The sequence below is a fragment of the Tiliqua scincoides genome, chromosome 2 (genome assembly GCF_035046505.1).
Source record: "Tiliqua scincoides isolate rTilSci1 chromosome 2, rTilSci1.hap2, whole genome shotgun sequence".
Classification (NCBI taxonomy): Eukaryota; Metazoa; Chordata; class Lepidosauria; order Squamata; family Scincidae; genus Tiliqua; species Tiliqua scincoides.
In genome coordinates, this window is record NC_089822.1 from 107,487,859 (window position 1) to 107,507,034 (window position 19,176).

Genomic DNA, 19,176 nt, shown 5'->3' on the forward strand with positions numbered 1-19,176 from the left:
ATTTATTTATTTTTCTGGCCCTCAACACCATGCTGGATATTTGATGTGGCCCTCTGACCTAAAAGTTTAGAGACCCCTGCTCTAGAGCTATTTTTTGCCTTGAAAGACCCACTTTCATCTCACACAGAGATTCCCTTTTCCTCCCAACGCTGCCACAGAATGCATCATGAGCAGGAGAAAGTCCAATGGTTGGCAACCTTCAGTCTCGAAAGACTATGGTATAAGCCTCCAGCACCCGGTATTCCCAGGCGGTCTCCCATCCAAATACTAACCAGACCTGACCCTGCTTAGCTTCCGAGATCAGACGAGATCGGGCATGTGCAGGGTAATGGCTGTATAAACCTGGAACAGGTTATACCCCTGCTAACTGGGCAAGAGACACTTTTTCAAGTGGGTGCTCCTCTTCTATTTAGCAGAGGAAAGAGTAACTGGCCCTCTTCACCCCAGCAGTGTCTTTTCTAGTGGCTGTCTGCTGGTGTTCTTTTGCATCTTTTTAGATTGTGAGCCCTCTTGGGACAGGGAGCCATTAGATATTTGATTTTTTTTTCTGTAAACTGCTTTGTGAACTTTCTGTTGAAAAGCAATATATAAATACTGTTTATAATTTATTTTATTTATTTATTTATTTACTGTTTATTATTATAATTATTATTATAATTAATAATAACAGAAACCCCCATGGATACTGAGGTCTGACTTGTATACACGTTTGAGAGGCACTGAAAGAAGTATCGTGAAATGTATGTTCCCTGAGTATGTTCCTCTAAGTGATCCAAGGGGGGCAGGGCTGAGTCATGGAGTGGTTCTTGGCATAGCAACTCCCTTAGGAACCACCATGATGGGTACAGCAACTGTTACCTTGCACATGCCTGAGCAACTGTTACCCTGCACATGCCTGATCTTGTCTGATCTCGGAAGCTAAGCAGGGTCAGGCCTGGTTACTACTTGGATGGGAGACCGCCTGGGAATATCAGGTGCTGTAGGCTTATACCATAGTCTTTCGAGACTGAAGGTTGCCAACCATAGGTACCACCACAACCTAGAAAGGGGAAAGTTGGGCAGAAATGCCAAAAGGTGAGGAGAAGGGAACAGGCCAACAGAAAACAAGGGAGCTTGGAAGGGACATTTGTGACTGGCTCCAAGGAATGAAGGCATGAGAAGACAAGAGCAGTTTCCTGGGAGGGAAAGACTGATGAGGCAATGAGCACTCAGACAGGAGCTGCAATGACTGATGAGCAGTGACCAATTAGGCAATGAGCACTGAGGTAGGAGCTGCAGGGCTGAAGAACACTGATGTTCACACCCTGATTGGAAAGAAGCCAAGCCTACAATCCCATACACACTTTGCTGGGAGTAAGCTCCACTGAGCACAATGGGATTTACACCTGGATAGGCATGCATAGCATTGTGCAAGTCTGTGGCTACAGCCTACAGGCCTCTCATGCTTCAGTCATAGAGAATGTGAAGATGTCCTCAAATCGGGTGTTATGGGGGCAGTCAACTGTAGCTGCCCAAAATCTTCCCGGTGCTGTGCCAGGTCCTTGCATAGTTAGAAAGTACAGAAGCCTGCTTATAACCTTCCTTTCTGCTGTAGGGCGGGTTGCCTTCGTTACCAGAAGACCAAGCAGAGTGATTTACTGAGAAATGTTGATGGCTGCACAGTCGGACCTCCAGAAGAAAACGACTTCATGAATTGCTGCTGCGGGAGTTCATGGGACCTGGGGCCCACATTTTGCCGAGGAGAATTATTTATATTTCCCATGTTTGTACTAATTATAGCATAGAATGGCGAGTGTGGGAGGTAAGAGCCGCTTCTGGTAGAAGGGGCGCGCTTTTGATTTTCAAGATGTTTGTTAAATGATGGCTTAAAACAGGAATGGGGGTGAGAACGACTGCTGGGAAGGACAAAAGAGGAACATTTTTTAGACATTGCTTTAAAATACGCTCACTTCAGCTTTGGAACACCACTGGCAAAGAAAATGGCTTTAATCAACCTTCTTCTGCAGTGTGGAACACAAAGACGCTTCTGAACAAGTGCGCTCTGCCATTCTCGAGAGGCTTTTTAACCCATGGCTCCTCGCTTGCCTGTTTTAATGGACACAGACATCACGGTGGCTTGCCATGCTGGCTCCTAATGATGGTGCGTCCTCCTGCTGGTTTGCACAAAGGAGAGGCTGGGAGAGGATCTTCCCTTTCGTTCAGAGGGTTGCCTGAGAAATGGCATTTGTTACAGGATTTCATAGGTCTGAATCCAGAGACTTGGGATGCCCATCCTAACGGCCAGGCCACAGCCTAATGCAGCAACTGTAACATTGCAATGTGTCAAGGGGCAACAAAATTGCACTGTAGCATTTCATAATCCTCTGGAACAGGGGTGTCCAAAGTTTTTGGCAGGAGGATCACACTGTCTCTCTGACACTGTGTCAGGGGCTGGGGGGGGGAATTAATTTACATTTAAAATTTGAATAAATTTACATACGTTTACATAAATGATGAACTTATATGAATGAATGAAGGTCTTGCAAAGCTCAAGGCCTATAAAAGGCCTTGCACAAAGCAAGGCTGGCCTTTCCTTTGCTGCGCTACTGCATCACAGACATGAAACAACTAGCAGTGGAGGGAGCCCTCAGCCCACAGCTAACGTGAGAGGTCAAACAGTCGCCCTCACTCTGACAGCAGTTGCGTCGGGCCAGTGTGGGCTCCAACAAAGCTCCAGAGGGCCAGAGGCTTATTGGAGACTGGGGGCTCCCTGAGGGCCGCATTGAGAGGCCTCGAGGGCCGCAAGTGGCCCCAGGGCCGAGGTTTGGGCACCCCTGCTCTGGAATATAACTGATTATAGCTTTTTTTTGGTGCGTGCTGGTGGATAGTTCTTTCTGAAGAGCATGGTATATACACAGTGCCGGCACCAGGTTTCTGGTGCCCCTGCTCTGAACTATCAAAGCAAGTCACTTGTGTGCGTATGGGGGCGGGGGGCGGGAAGGGTGATATGGAAGAGACTCATGCTGCTTGCGCCTCTTCTACAATGGGAGCTTTCCCCAAAGACTCCTGCATGGGGTTACCAACTTTCCAGGATTAATATGAAATCTCAGCATCAATCTCCAGGTAACTATTAAAGCAATCCTGAAGATTTGAACAGCCTCCATGATCTGATGACAGCATGTCATGTTGGGGCAAAAAAAAAAAAATCTCCAGGAATACCTTCAGGCAGAGTCAGCAGCTCCACCCCTGCATTATCACAGGGCTCCTAGCACTTATGAATGCACATGAAACCAGGGGAATGCCAGTCGGTGTCCATCAGCTGTCACTGCCACCTGCTGTCTGTGCTACCCACTCCTGCTTCCTGCCCTGCCCTTGCTTTGCTCTACAGAGTACAGGGAGTGTGGAGAGTAAAAGAGAGTAGAGAGCAGTGTTTTCCTCTCTTCTCTTCCCACACTTTGACCCCTCCCTTCCTGGATGATCAAATGAGATGGAGGGAGTGGGAAAAGGCAGTAGGAAGTGGGTCATTCTCCTACGTACATGTTTCCTTAGAGAATCTGTCAGACTAATAGTGCAACCCTATGCACACTTTCCTAGGAGTAAGTTGCCTTGAACAGAGTGAGGCTTATTTCTGAATAAACCTACTTAAGACTGTATTGTCTGTGAATGCTCTGAGAACAACAGATGCTTTAATCTTACTAAGGCTAAGCAAGTGTAGACCTCATTAGCAGTCTGAACGGGAGACCTTTGGGATCTCTGTGTTGAACAGTAGAATATCTATATAAATAATAAAATACATTAACACTTCACAGCTTTTATTTTTTTGGCAAGCAAACCCATTCAAAATGTACAACATTATACCTAAGAACAGGACTCTCCAAATCCCAGCCTGCAGGCTGGATCCAGGGTTTGGGAAAAGCCCTCCTCCCCATGAATGGCGCTTACTGTTCTGCAGATCTTCTCCATGTGCCCAGATCAGCTTGAAAGAAAAGCAGCACAGTGGCAGAACAGGATGCACCGCTTGGGGTAGAGAGGGTTTTTTCTGGACACTGCAGTTTTCAGTTTGGAGACCACTGCCTAAGAACATCACCAGCACAAAAACATTTGAAAGGAATTTACCTTTTTCATGGATATGTGCCTTGTTGCTGTGTTCTGTTGTGTGTATTAATTCCAAGTATGTGGGCACAAACCTAACCAGGTCTACAAAAGGAGGGGAGCAGCTGTGTAGACCACCCTGAGCTCTTTGGAGGAAGGGCGGTACAAAAATGTGAAAAAATAATAAATAAATAAATAAATAAATAAATACTAAGAAATAAGTCCTATTGTGTTCAGTGGGACTTACTCCCAGGAAAGTGAGGTTAGGATTGCAACCTGTGTCACTTAACAGAGATATGTTATCCTATCCCTGTTGTTATGTGATCAGGTTGCTAAGCGAGCATTCGTCCCAATCTAGTGCCTTTGTTGTGTAAACAGACACTAGCTGGCTGCACAGGCTACTGGAGATAGATTGTCTCTTCTTTGCATTAAGAGCCTCTTTGTTGTGTAAACAGACACTCTGCTGCCGGCTATGGGAGACCTGACTGCCTCATTACCTCTTTGTTGTGCTTTGACCACCATGGTATATGCGGTCCATCATTAAGCAGAAGGTTGTTAAGCTGTACACGCCTGTATACATTTTAGTCCCTGCTAAATCCGCTCAGATTTGATAAATCAGCAAGACTGGTTCCATTTCACAATCTTTCATCTGAGTGCATCAATTTTGGTGCAAAAATGTAGCTACTGAGATCCTATGCTTGGCTACTTGGAACCACACTGATTTCAGTGGGACAGTTCCAAGTAAATCTTCTTAGGCTTGCACACTTAAAGCCAATTATCATGCCATCATTTTAGCAGGGGAAAATTCAACCATACTGAAAATACTTGAAGTACTGGAAATAGTACCACAAACCTTCAATAAGGTAACCTGAATAAAGGAGCCCCAACAATGAGACACCCCTGATGGGAGACCCTCTTCACATAACCATGTCATCAGAGGCATCTGTAATCAGAAGAGTGAGCAGATGCAAAGGAGCTCCTGCATAAAGCCCCCTTGGATTTTACAACTGATCCAAAAGCCCCCATCTCCAGTCTGCCTTTGTCTCAGATACAAATGGCAGTGAACAGGAAAGGGTTTTTTCTGTGTGACACCACAACTGTGGAATTCTCTGCCTGGGGAAATTCATCAAGCTGCTTCCTTAACTGCTTTTAGGAGGACTGTAAAACTTTGGTCTGTCATGGGGCATTTAATTGATTCTGATTTTTAGCTTACGTTAATGGCTGTTGTATAATTTATAATTGGTATGCATTTTAATTCATTTTTGTTTTACTACTGTGATTTGTCTGTCCTGATTGTTAGCTGCCTTGTAAAATCATTTGAAGGGCAAAGTATGAATCTTTTAATTAAATAGCTAATAAATAATACTATTATAAACGGGGGCATCAGAGGCAAATTTCCCCTCCTTGTATGACAAACTGAAGGGGTAAAAACCCCTGCTAACTGGGGCCTTTTAAAGCACCTTTTAAAGTGGCATATTACATTTAGTGGAGGAGAGCAACTATCCCTTTTCACCCCAGCAGGGCATCTTTTCCAGTGTGAATCCTTTGGGAACAGAGAACCATTCACAAATACCCAAATCTGCAGGTATTTCTATGTAAACCATTTTGTAAACCAATCTGTTGAAAAGTGGTATATAAATATTCTTATTCTTAATAATAAAACATTCTACATAACTATTAAATGCACAAGCATTCAAGCCTCTTTTGCATCTGGTCACATTGTTAATCAGCAGGGGCTTAGATGACATTTATTTGTAATTTTACATATTGCCTTTCCACCCTATAAGGGCTCACGTCAAGGCAGTGACAGGAAGTCATTTCAATTACCCACTAAATATAGATGGGCCATCAGCATCCACAGGGTTTCGATTCCCAGAATCCCCACCAATGCTGAAATCTGTGGATGTTCAAATCTGTGGATTTGGGCAGCTGAAATGCTGAAACATGACCCACATCCAGAGGACCTTCTGAAAGCCAGGGATGCCTTCTGAGGCCACCGGAGGGCTGAAAATAGTGACTTCCAATTTTCAACCAAAAACCGGAAGATGTGATTTTCGGCCTTCCGAAGGCCTCAGAAGACCTTCTGAGGGCTGGTGAGGCATCCCTGGCCCTCAGAAGTTCCTCCAGAGGAAACACCTCTGGTGGGTATAGGCTGGACCCACCTGCAGGTTCAGAACCCGCAGATGATCAAATCTACAGGTTCCAAATCTCTGGGTAATGCGGGCAACCTGTATGGGTAACTGAAATAACGCTGAAGTGCACATTTGCTCATAGGCATCATTTATTACAACCTTATTTCTACTGTTATCTCCCTCTTTGGCAAAATTATTGAATTACCTTGGGTTCCATCCTTTTCTTAGGGCCCAATCCTGTCCAACTTTCCAGCACTGATGCAGCCACAATTCAGCCCCAAGGTAATGGAATGTTGGTTCCCTTAGCTTGATGAGGACTTTGTGACTGTCCGCCCCGCTGCAGGATGCAGCAGATACCCTGTTGGTACAGCTGCATCAATGCTGGAAAGTTGGATGGGATTCGGCTTCTGCTCAGTATGGTGCCATGTAAAGAGTTAAAAAAAATATGAAATACTAATAATACAAATTTAAAATAAAGACATTGGCCATGCAAACTTTGCAGTTCAGAGTCTGTCTAAATACACATCACATTAGCATAGTCTATTAACATCAAATTGACAAAAAAAATCTGTTTTGTTCCCCCCCCCCCCAGTTTTATAACAGAGGGACAAATAAACTGGGGTATTTAGACATATTTTGGTGCTGACAACAACACCACATTAAAGAACAGAGACATTCAGAGATGAAAGACAATATTTTCCAGTCTGAGCATCTGCAGTGGATCAAATATATCATTATAATGACAAAAATTTCAGAGCTTGACAGGCTGGTTTCAAATCTCTAATGGATTGTTTTGGGTTTTCTCCATTTCTCTCTGCCACGAGAAAAAATTGCAGCCAACAAAATGCAGATTATTGTTCACCTATTTTCCCTTTTAAGAAAGTTATGGTAGAGAAAGTTTAACCAAAAGTTACCCTGTAAGAGTTTCTGTACTTATTTGTTTTGGCCTAGATGTACAAGAAGCTGCCTTTACTGATGAGATGCTCAAGCTCAAGCAAGTTTAGTTTTGAGATAGCCAAAAGTGCTAGTGACATTTTAAGAAAGTCGTCCTAAATCACCCCTACATATCACACTACATATGTACACGACCATTCCTAGCAATGCTGGTGGGGGGGTTTGCCGTTGCATCTTTGTGTGTAAATTAAATGATACAAAGTAATTAGCAAGATTTTGGATTTCCCAGAACTTTTCTTCATGCAGGTTGTTAAGCAAACAAAAGACAAAAATGGTGAGGGGGAGAAAAAAATGAGCATGGTGACAACATCTTCAATTTATAACAGTTTTGAAATTGAGTGGAAGAGGTGTCATAGGGGAGAGCCACACTAGCCTTTCAAACTGAAATTGCCGCTCACATTTTATGGAATGTCCATTTGATCACAGATCATTCCAATCTTTGCAGCACAATCTTATGCATGTCTACTCAGAAGTAAGTCTCATTGTATTCAATAGGGCAGGGTTTCTCAATCTTTGAGGGAGCTTTACTCCCTCAGTAAGTTCTTGCGTGGGAGGGGCTGAGGGGGACGAGGGGGGTGCTTGTGCCTTACTTTGCCTGATGCTGGGCTGCAGCAGGCTGCAGGAGGTGTGGGGAGCCCTGCACAGCCCTGCACAGCGCTCCCCAACGCTTGGAACCTGCAAAAGAAGCGGGCACAAAGCACCTCCTGCAAAACGGAAGTGCTTTACACCCACTTCTTTTGCAGGTTCCACATGTCGGGGAGGGCTGTGCAGGGCTCCCCGCACCTCCTGCAGCCTGCTGCAGCCCAGCATCATGCAAAGTAGGGCACAAGCACCCCCCCTCCTGGGGATTACGTCGCTGCCTCCCTCTCCTTCCCCCGCCCCTTAAAGGGATGGGGGAAGTGTTACACGAACTGGTGGGTCACGACCCACCAGTTTGAGAACCACTGCAATAGGGTATACTTACAGGAATGTGTGTATAGGCTTGCAACCGTAGTCCTGACATTTCCCCTACAGTTAACAGCTATAAGCTTGTATTCATCTTTGTCAGCTTGCCCCTTCCACTTCCTATACATGTCCCTCTTATCCACCAACTCCTCAGAAAGCTCTTTGTGGAGTCACTCTGGTTTCTTTAGATACATTTCTTTCTGATTGGGATCATTTGAGATTGCACCTTCAATATCTTCCTATTAAGAAACTCCTGTCTACCTTGAACATGCTTCTCTTTCTGCCTATGGAATTTCACCCTGTACTTCCCTTATCTTTCTGAAGTCAGTTTCCTAAAGTCCAGGGTGCATATCAGATCCATCCAGTCTCTCCCCCACCATCTCCATATTGTGAATCCAGGAAAACATAATCACTTTTAAGGTTCCCACTGCCTTCACTTCATCAATCAGTTCTTCTGCATTGCTCAGGATGAGGTTCATTCATTCATTTTATTTTTCACATTTTTCTACCACTCTTCCTCCAAGCAGCTCAGGATGGGATACATAGTTCCTGCTGTTCTCACAACAACCAGATCAGGTAAGTGAGGCTGAGAGAGAATGACTGGCCCAAGGCCACCCAGAAAGCTTTGTGGCTGTGTGGGGATTTGAACCTGGGTCTTTCAGGTCTAGGTCCAACTCCTGAACCACTACACCATCCTGGCTGGTCCTGTTGGTCCCCCTTCTACTTTCTCAAACATAAAACAAGAAATGCCAATAATTTATTTGGCCAGCCCTTCTTGGCAGGGTATGTCTCAACTATACTGTATTTGGGTCAAATTGCCTCACTTCCATCATGTCTCTCTTTTTGGCAATGTGGCTATTTGCTCTAAGAAGACATTGTTCAGGTCTTCATTCTGGCTAGGTGGCCTACAACAGACCCCAACAGTTATCTCACCACTGCTTCCTTCCCATTTTAATTTTCCCAAATGCTGTCATTTGGCCTGGCTTATCTCTGACTTTCATGGAATTCTTGCAGAAATAAACTTTCCGGTTCTCTTCCTGACTAGGTTATATAACCCATGATTCCCACTTTCTACTCATGTATCTTATTGTACCAAGTTTCAGGAAATAAAATAATTCAGGGAACAAACCTAACCACGTCTACTCAGTTCCTATTTTGTTCAATGGGGCTGACTCTTGGGAAAGTGTGGTTAGGATTGCAGCCTGTGTAGAATATGATTCAGTAAAGAACAATAAGGGCCCAATCCTATACTTACCTGGCACTGGTGCTGAGCTGGAAGGCCTGCCATGGAGGTTCTCATGTCTTCGCTGGCAAAATACTCAGCACAGATGTGAGGAGACCCATTGCCAGGGTTTGGGCTTTCCTCAGGGGAAGGGGATGAAAGTCCCTTTCCCCAAGGAGACTCCTGATAGCTTCCTGGTGCCCACTGGATACAGTGGTAGCTGTTTTGGTGGCCCAGCTCCAGCAGGACTCCATGCATCAGATTGGGCTGTAATTCTCTATAAAAAAAAGTTATTCTAAGATTGTAAGTCTGTGGAAAGTTATGTCTTTTTTATTTTTTTAGTTTCTGTATTCATTTTGTTTTAAGTCCTTTATAATTATTATTTATTATAATTGTTACGGTAAGAATTATTGTTAATGTTTGAGTGCCTTGATATTTTAAAATAAATAAATAATCATATACTTACAATTGTTTTAAAACTATTGGAACTGACGTAGGCAAATTGCACTATTCTAAAAAGGAGAATAAATAACCCAGTGGCTTTTACTATTAACTAAATTCATTTCTTTCAATATGAGTTTTTCCACTGTTAACCGTGACTGCAAAATCTACTACTGCAGGGTAAATTAACTTCTAATCACTACATTAAAACCTGTGTAGAATTATTATTCCAAAATAAGCACAGCCTGTCTAATAGCTTTTAAATCAAGCTGTAAGTCTGTGTTCTAGCACGCCTTATTGATCAGCAGTTCATTGGAAGGTATTCGGATATGCTTCGTTTTTTCTTTCATTCTGTGCAAATAATATATTGTATACCAGTTTATAGAATCAGAAATGGTTGTCAGAGATTAACTGACTGTATTTATGAGGCGTAATGATTTACAACCCAGTCCTATGGCTGGGCAGCATCAGTCTCCCAATCGCTGCCCTGGCAACGGCCTGTGCCCTTAATCTTGTTGCAGTGGCTGGGAGATGAACTTTGTCAGCAGGGAAGGCAGCACCATGAACTTCCATGAACTGCGGCAGAACAACCGCAGAGAGTCATCAGTGGTAAGTATCCTACAGAGCAGTGGGAAGACTTTCTAGGGCTGGGGGAGGGCAGGTGACGGAAGGGAGGGGGCATTTCTGGGCAGAATGACTGTGGCCCAAGGGGTGATTGCACAGACCATGAGGAGGGTGGGGATGGCAGCTTCAGCTGCCACTGCATCCTGTGCCCCCTCCTGGACCTGAAAGCTCTACATGGGCTACTAGAACATACATTGGCTGTTGAGCTGTTGCAGAACCAGGTAGACCCGTAGTGGCTGTGGGGGCCTGACATGGGGTAAGGAACATTGGTTCCCTTACCCTGAGGAGACCTCTGGCTGGCTCATTGGCCCCACAGGATATAGTGGTGGCTGTTTCTGCACCACTATACTGCAGTGGGCAGCCAGCACAGGACTGGGCAATCAATTGGACATATTGTTCCAGAACCAACATTCAGAGCGTGACACCATAGTCTTCCGAGACTGAAGGATGCCAACAAAAGCTTTTGCGAGGACATTATTCTCTTGTGAAGAACTGAGCCAGGTCTGCACTAGCCTGCCCAGGCCAAAGACAGCCCTCAGCCATAGTCCAGTTCCTCAAATCTGGGCAGTCTCATTTGCATGTTGGACAAGTCATTTACTAATTATGTAAATCAAATGGTGGGCCTAGGAAAAGTTAAGCATCATCCCCATTCCAAACTTGCCCCATCACTGTGTGTGTCTTTGCGATAAGGAAATGGATTGTGGGGCTGGGAATGGATTGTGAGCCTTTACAAAAACAAACAAATGACCGCAGTGTTGCAACATCTGTACATTTGTTTGTTATAACATTCTATTCCCTCTTTTGCCATCAAAGGGCCCCAGGACAGCTTACAGTTAATGATGTGGAGTTGAACAAGCAAAGGTGAAATCAAAACTACGAAGTCGTCTGACAGCTCAGTCCTGTGCATAATTCCTGAAGTCCCACTGAGAACAATGATCTCAATGGGACTTACTTGCAAGTAAGAGTACATAGGATTGCAGCCTAATACATTAACTTTCAACTTGTTTGCATGGGCTGCCATATTCTTCATAATGTGTTCTTCCTCTTAAGCATGGCAATTTTTTTCTTGTTGTAGTCTCACTGTATACAATTTGGGGCTGTCTCTTCTTTGTCAGTCTTAACACTGACACACCTCATGGCCATGACCAGTTGTGCCACTCTGTGACTTGTGTGGGTGTGGCAGTGCCCAGTGGCATGTGTGGGTTGTGCTCTGCTCACCTGCATGTGGGCATGGCAGCTGTGAGCTGTTCCAGCTGTGCATCCTCTCTGGCCATGGGTTCTAAAGGTCGCTGGGGCCTGTGCTTGTCTATTCTGGGGTGAGCTCACTGGAGTTCTGGGGATCAAGTTCCCAGGTGCGTGTGCATTGGATCAGGGCCCATATGGCACAATCCCTGGTGTCACCTGGCTGGCTTTGTAGGACTGTGATTGTGTGCTTGCTTCTGTAGCCCATTGGGATGAGGCTAGTGTCTGGATATGGGGCTTGTACAGGGTATTGTTTGATCTACCATGTGGATCAGGGTGCAGTCCTGCATTGGTTGGTCACTGGGCAGCCACCACACATGTGCATGCTGGTCACCAAATGACTACTGTGCCAGTGCAGTGGTTGACAGTGACTGACTGACATTGGGTGCACCACGGTCACAGAGTCATTGTGGGCTGCTGGGTGGCATCATGGTCCTTTAGGACACTGGCAGGGTTGCCAGTGTCCTAAAGCTCACTCCCCTGGAGTGAGCAGCACCTCACTGTTCCTCTTTTCCCCTTGTGGTGTGGGCTTCAGGATATGGCTGTCACTGAGCCATTGTTGGGGTGGTTGCCACAAAAAGGATTGGACCACTAATTAAGGAAATAGGTGCTCAGTGATTTCACACATTCCCTTCTGACTCTTTTCCCTCCCAGGCTACATGTAGGCTCACTCTCTATTCCAATTTCTCTGCCTTTCACATACATATGCAAATATACCCTCCAGCTTATCTACACCTCTTTCTCTTCCTTAATGAAGAACTCCTTGATTGTATCTCCAGGTGTGTGTTTGGAAAAAAGTTAAAAAAACCCTAAAGGTAGAGATCTTAAGCTAGGCAGAGGCTCTAGGAGAGAATGGAAATGCTCTCCAAATTGGTTAGAGAGTTCCAAGTTATGGAGGCCAGATTGTAGAATGTGTGTGCATTTTGCAGTTTACTTTTTGTATCTTTTTTTCCTCCCTGTTTCCCTATAATACTAATAACCACCTTGTTCTTTTTATTGAGAAGGCAGGACAGAAGATAGACCGTACACACATGTGTACTGCCCACACTTAGTTTATCCCTATTTATTTTTTCATTGTAAACAGCATGCAGCCAGAGGGGGTGGTGGGAATCAGGACTGGAACCATGACATGGCGGGGTGTGTGTGTGTGTGTGTGTGTGTGTGTGCTAACCCTTTCCCATCTCACTATGGCCCTGACAAAAATTGCCAAGGAAAGCTGCTATTTGCCCCAGGGACAAAAAACTGTCATTTGGTGCGGCTGGCAAGCTACAATAGGATGACCTATTGGATGACCAATGGATGATTTTCATTGGTCCCCCCTCCCCTCCCACTGCAGTTCCAGTACTGATCAGGGTACCCTGCCCACATGGCTGTTATTTACAATGGGAACTGCAATTATACTGGGCCAAAATACGTGCTTAACATGACGTGTAGTTTGTTCCAAAGTCACCCTCGTTTCGGTAAAATCCACATCTAAACTATTTTCCACTCACTCAGCCACCAACACCTTCTTCGACAGCCAGTTTAAAAATAAATGACAAGAACATCAAAATCTGTTGCTCAGACATTTGGATGGTTTGAGCTGTTGACAGTTTCCCCAGATCAGCCTTTAACTGTTCAGATGTTTTTCCTCCTGATACTATCACATTGTCAGCCTGAACTGGCTGGGCTAAAAGGCCCCCCACAGGTAGACCCAGAACTGGAGTGACTCTTCTCCCAAGAAGACACAGAGTAAGTGATCCAGGTTTAAAACCGATGCTAGTTTATGATATTCTGCAGTTATGGCCAGGTAGATAGCAGCAGAAAGGAGGGCTGCAATGACATTAATTCACCTCTTAACAAATCAACTTTCCCAATTAGTTTCCCAATTGTTACTAGACTGAATCTTAATGGCTTCGCCAGAATTTCTTTGTCCTGACTGGCTGCTGGAAAATAAAATGTGTATTTGATATTTCTGTTATTTCTCATCTTTGTATTCGGCATGGGTTTCTGATTTTTTGATGGAAAAAATAATGGCACCCTTCATGTGGAACACTTTCAAAGGTTCACAGAGGCATTCAGTCCTTTCGCTTACTTCCTACAAAATCCAGCTTCCTTTCAGAAGAGACTCTGAATGTTCATTTTAGATGCAACAGTTGCTGGGTGCCTTTCATAAAGGAAAAATACTTTGCGCATGCTCAAATACATTTTGGCATCAGGTCCTTTTGCTTCTCCCCAGTAGAACAACATGGTGCATGCTCAGCAGCTCAGCATGCTCAGAGGCAGTCAGTTTATTGGGCCAGAATTTTGGAACATTTTGGCAATCCTATGCCCAGCCATCTGCCTTCTCTCCTGTCTTCTCAATAAAAAAAAGGAGGGGCTTATTAGCATTATGGGGAAACAGGAAAACAGATACAAGAAGTAAAACGAGAAGTAGTCACCTGGTGGATAATACACTGTCCTATGCCTAGATCAGGGGTGTCAAACATATGGCCCGGGGGCCAGATGCAGCCAGCGGAAGCTTTTTATCCAGCCCTCAGGCTCTCAGCTGCTGAGCAGTACTGAAGTGTTACTGCTGCAAGGGCAGCCCACATAATAATGGGGCTCTCCCATACCTTGAAATATGATAAAGATTTATGTATTTTCTCTTCTGTCATTTGCAGCTAACGAATTCCTAAGTTAGGAAGGAACTTCCTAACAAAGGAAGTTAGGGAAAATAAGTTCCTAAGTGCTTATTTTTGGTTGTGACCTGTTTAATGACAATACTTTCTGCCGAATGACTTCACTTCCGGCCCTCAGCAGGCATCATGAATGCCATTCGGCCCTCGGTATGAAACGAGTTTGGCACTCCTGGCCTAGATGGAAAAAGAAGAGAGTGTCACTCAGGATTACTTGCAGAAAAGCATATTGTCAGTACAGCTGTTGCTACATTGAAAGCTGATTCCTTGCTTACAGACCAGGATGGTGGATTGTGTTTCATTTGTGCGGGAGGGAGCTCATGAAGAAGATGGTCTCTTGACATCAGGGAATAGCTATCCAGGTTTTAGAATGAGATTCTATATTGGCACTTGGAAGAGGTGACACTGCTCCAGCCAAAGGGAATGGGGTGCAGAGAACTGTATCCCCATAGCCAGATACCCCACCCCATACTTCACCTTCACCTTCAACTAAAGAGCTCCTCCCGCTTTTTACTGCTCTTAAGTTCCTAACAACACAGTCCTGGAACATGCTGGAATCCCTAGCATGTATGCACTGCTGAAAAAGAGACACCTGCGTTGGCTCGGTCATGTCGCGAGAATGGATGATGGCCAGATCCCAAAGGATCTCCTCTATGGAGAACTCGTGCAAGGAAAGCGCCCTACAGGTAGACCACAGCTGCGATACAAGGACATCTGCAAGAGGGATCTGAAGGCCTTAGGGATGGACCTCAACAAGTGGGAAACCCTGGCCTCTGAGCAGCCCGCTTGGAGGCAGGTTGTGCAGCATGGCCTTTCCCAGTTTGAAGAGACACTTGGCCAACAGTCTGTGGCAAAGAGGCAAAGAAGGGAGGCCCATAGCCAGGGAGACAGGCCAGGGACAGACTGCACTTGCTCCCTGTGTGGAAGGGATTGTCACTCCCGAATCGGCCTTTTCAGCCACACTAGACACTGTGCCAGAACCACCATTCAGAGCGTGATACCATAGTCTCTCGAGACTGACGGTTGCCAACATGATGTATGCACCTTGCTCTTGTTGATTCCTGGCCTCCTCTTTTTTCCTCCTCCTCTTCCTAATAAAGGGTGCACTGCTTGCCCTGCACATGGACTCTCTGCTGCTCAGGAAGCCACATTATTAGAGGAGCTGCTGTCACCAGTGCACAGAGCAGGCGCACCATCTCTGCCTCCTGCAGCTATGCCCATGCCAGCATTGTCCCTCCAACTGTGGCACTGCTGCCTCTGCTAAATCCAGAATTAGTCTTGGCACTCCTTCAGTGTTGGCTGTGCTGCCTGTTGCTGGTGCTGGTTGCTCAGCCAGCTGCTGCTGTGATGGCCTGGGGTCTGGACAATGCGCCTCCCCGGCTGCCATATATCCATGGAACTTGGCCAGCCCAGGTCATGTTCAGTTCAAACCCAGAAGTGCCCCATCAAAATGATTTGGTACCAAGCCCTCTTGCCTGGAGTCTGGCTATCTGTGCATGTTCAGTGTGTGATTGTCAGCCATGAGTAACAGCACGAGCCATTCCTCCCCGAACTGTGTTCACCCCTGGACCTTTACATCTTTCCATCGCTCCACATTGTCTCCCTGCACCAACCCCCACCAGACATTTCTAATCAGCCTACCAAAAAGAAGCAATCCTCCAGCTAATTATTGTCTTGCTTGAACAACTGCTTCCAATCACACTGTGCACATCAGAGTAATGATTCAGCCTCCTTAATGAATTCTGATACTTAGCTGATGGTTGGTGTTAAAGCCAGCCTTCAGAGGGATATATATTTCCAAAAAATGGACATACTGTTGCAGCCTAGAATTATTCCTTGTTCTATGAAGGTTTCATTGATTACTATCAGTGTTTTCCATGTATTTCTACTGTATTTAATGCACTTCTTCAAGGGAAAAATGAGTGGAACTGGCATGCGCATAAAAAGACATGAGGATGCTTATGCGGATTCCATGTGTACGAAGAAAATCAGCAGATCATTGGTGACTTGTCCTAGATTTCCCTCCATGTATGGTGAAGCAGAAAGGTGACATGCACACAGTTAACAAACATGCAGGCCTCCCCCATTCTGTGTATATTCACTCATAAGTAAATCCTGTTGTGTTCACTGGGGCTTCTTCCCAAGTAAAAGTGCACAGAATCGCAACCTATGACACTCCGTGTGCTGGAATTCCCTTCCTCTCCCTCCTCACGCTAAATACATTCACCTTCAATTAAATATCCCCTCTCACTTTTTACTGCTCTTGTATACATTTTCCTTTGGTTGATTCCTGGCCCCTTCCTTTCTTCCTCATTCTCTTCCTAATAAAGAATATTAAAAACAAAGGTATTTATCTATCCTGAACTGCCCAGCACCCAGAAGAGCAGCGGTGCCAAAATGGGTGCCACTGTATCCAGGCAACATTTGTCCCCTTCTCTCAGGTATATATACTGTATAAAGGAGGCCCTGCAATCAGGCTACTCAACTCTGTGCCTGCTATTTAGCATACGCAAAGTAAAGCGGCCCCATGTCAGGCTGGGAGGCCTGATGCAGGGATCTGGACTTGGGGGAGCCAGAGGTCCGCAGGTCCTGCCCCCTCGCTGGAATGCCTTCCCCCGGCCACCATTCACCTCTCTGCTGCATGGAGCAAGGGACACGTTCTGCGAGGCGTGCGATGGGCCTCTAGCCGGCACTGTTTCAGCATGTGCTGGTGCTGAGCTGGCAGCAGTGCGGAGCCAGCGGCGAGTCAAAGGTACACCTTACGGTATGTTTGTGACACTCAGTGATGGCTGGGCCGATAGGACCAGGCCCTAAACGTGCTGAATGTGAGAGCCACATGTGATAAACTTCAGGTGTTTGAGAGCCATAATATTTAAGAACCATTTAAATATATTTACTCAGCATGGACTCTCTGTTTATACCAGGTAAATAATTATAAAGCTTGAAACTTTTTTATTTACTTTTTATATTAATTGAGATGCAAAAAGGAACTCAGCCAACATATTTTCAAGAGCCTCACGTTATATGTCAAAAAGGCTCACGCGGCTCGCAAGCTGCCCTTTGACCACCCCTGCCATATAGTAATTCATACAATAATCGATGTTGGTGATTTGCGCTTTTGAGGAAGAAAAGGAAAGGGGCAGTGTGTTCATCCATATGCATTAAGCAGGCTCTTACTCTTTCAAAGCCACCACAGTTGACAATCTGTTCCTTATGCTGCCCTCCCCTGATTCAAGGGTGCATGTTCCATTGTTCCTGGTTTCATTCTGATTCCGATGAATTACAGAAAGCATTTGACATACTGTTAAGAACACTGCATGGGAATTAAGTGCAGGGATGACTAATGCTAGACATAAACGGGCTCAGCTGCTCAGCTACCCAACCAGAAAGCACCAGCAGGGCTGAAACATACGAGAAGGCACTGCGAGCAGCTCTCCACCACAAGGGAACTGCTTGAAAGTCATTTTGTGGTAGGGAAATGATCAGGGGGATCAGCCAATGGTAATAATACTTTTCAGGGTATTCAGATGCTCTGAAGCTCTGGGACTCCCACAGCAAGGCTAAAATCTCACACAGCTGAACCAACGCTTGGCTGGGCTATACTCTCATTTCCCTAAATGCTGAGAGTTGTAATATGTGCATCAAGGAGGATTTTTTGCATGATATTATGTGCGAAATAAAATGTCTTCAGTACACAGTCCTTTTCCAATGGATCTACCTCCAACCCACCCACCATATCTCTTACCCAGTGCGTTGGCAACCTTCAGTCTCGAAAGACTATGGTATTCAGAACCATCTGAAAGATGGTTCTGGAACAATGTCTAGTGTGGCTGAAAAGGCCAATTCGGGAGTGACCACACTGGGAGCAAGTGCAGTCTGTAACTGCTGCTTCCCGTGTTGTGCCGACGCCGTATGGCGAAGTTGGAGTGTTCTCTCCAGTGCGCGAAGCCTGGGTAAAGAAGGTATGGAGGATAGGCTGTTACCCATGCAGCAAATCCCCCCTCTCCACGTCACTGGAATGATCCAATGGAAAGGCAGCCTTTTAGGCAAGGAGACATTCCCCTGCTGGCCTTCACTTCAAAGGGTTATTTCAACCTGAAGGAATTCATCCCCCGGCCTCTCTCGTCCTCTCACAAAGTTATATCTGTGACCATTTCTATGCATGTACACCTCGGTCTCACTGCTCAAGAACTCAACAGTACTTACCATTCAGGACGGTTGAAAGGATGACACCATGGTACATGTGAAGCACTTTACACAAAGTACCATAAAAACACAAAGTACAGTATTATTATTAATTTGCTACTTACAAGCAACTTGGGCAATTCATCTGCCAGCCCAATTCTATCCTTCCCGGCACCTGGAGGAATAATGGCACCAAAATGGGGACTGCTGTATCCCGCAGGGGCTGGGAAGCCTCTGGAGATCTCCTTGGGGGAAGGGGACTTGAATCATGACAATGAGGCTTCTCATGTCTGCGCTGGTTGTTTTGCTGGTGCAGACAAGAGAGCCACTGTGTTGGGCTTTTCAGCCTGACATGGAGGATAGGATCAGGTGGAGTAGGGCTCTGTCAGTCCCACCAAACCCACCCTGCCAGGCCATTTCCTCCCCCCACCTCCTCCTCCCCCTGCCCCAGAACACCCCCTCCCCACCCTGAAGCCCACACCGCTGCCTGGAGCTCTTACCTTCCTCCAGGCAGTGTCCTTCTGGCACTAGGCTCAGCGCCAACTAGTGCTGGCCCAATGCCAACACTCCTTCCTCTGAGGGTACTGCAAACATGTTTCACAGAATGTGTATGACACACAGTGCTGGCACTGGAGCTCAGTGGGCGCTTAACCCACAGTGGCTCAAACCTTTTGTTTCAGTGTTAGCTCCATTTAATTTTTTT

The 19,176-nt window shown here is 45.6% G+C and overlaps 1 pseudogene; it reads right to left on the reverse strand.

Annotated features, from left to right (window-relative positions):
- Window positions 1-223: 223 nt before the first annotated feature.
- Window positions 224-340, reverse strand: LOC136643265 (5S ribosomal RNA; annotated as a pseudogene).
- Window positions 341-19,176: the final 18,836 nt, after the last annotated feature.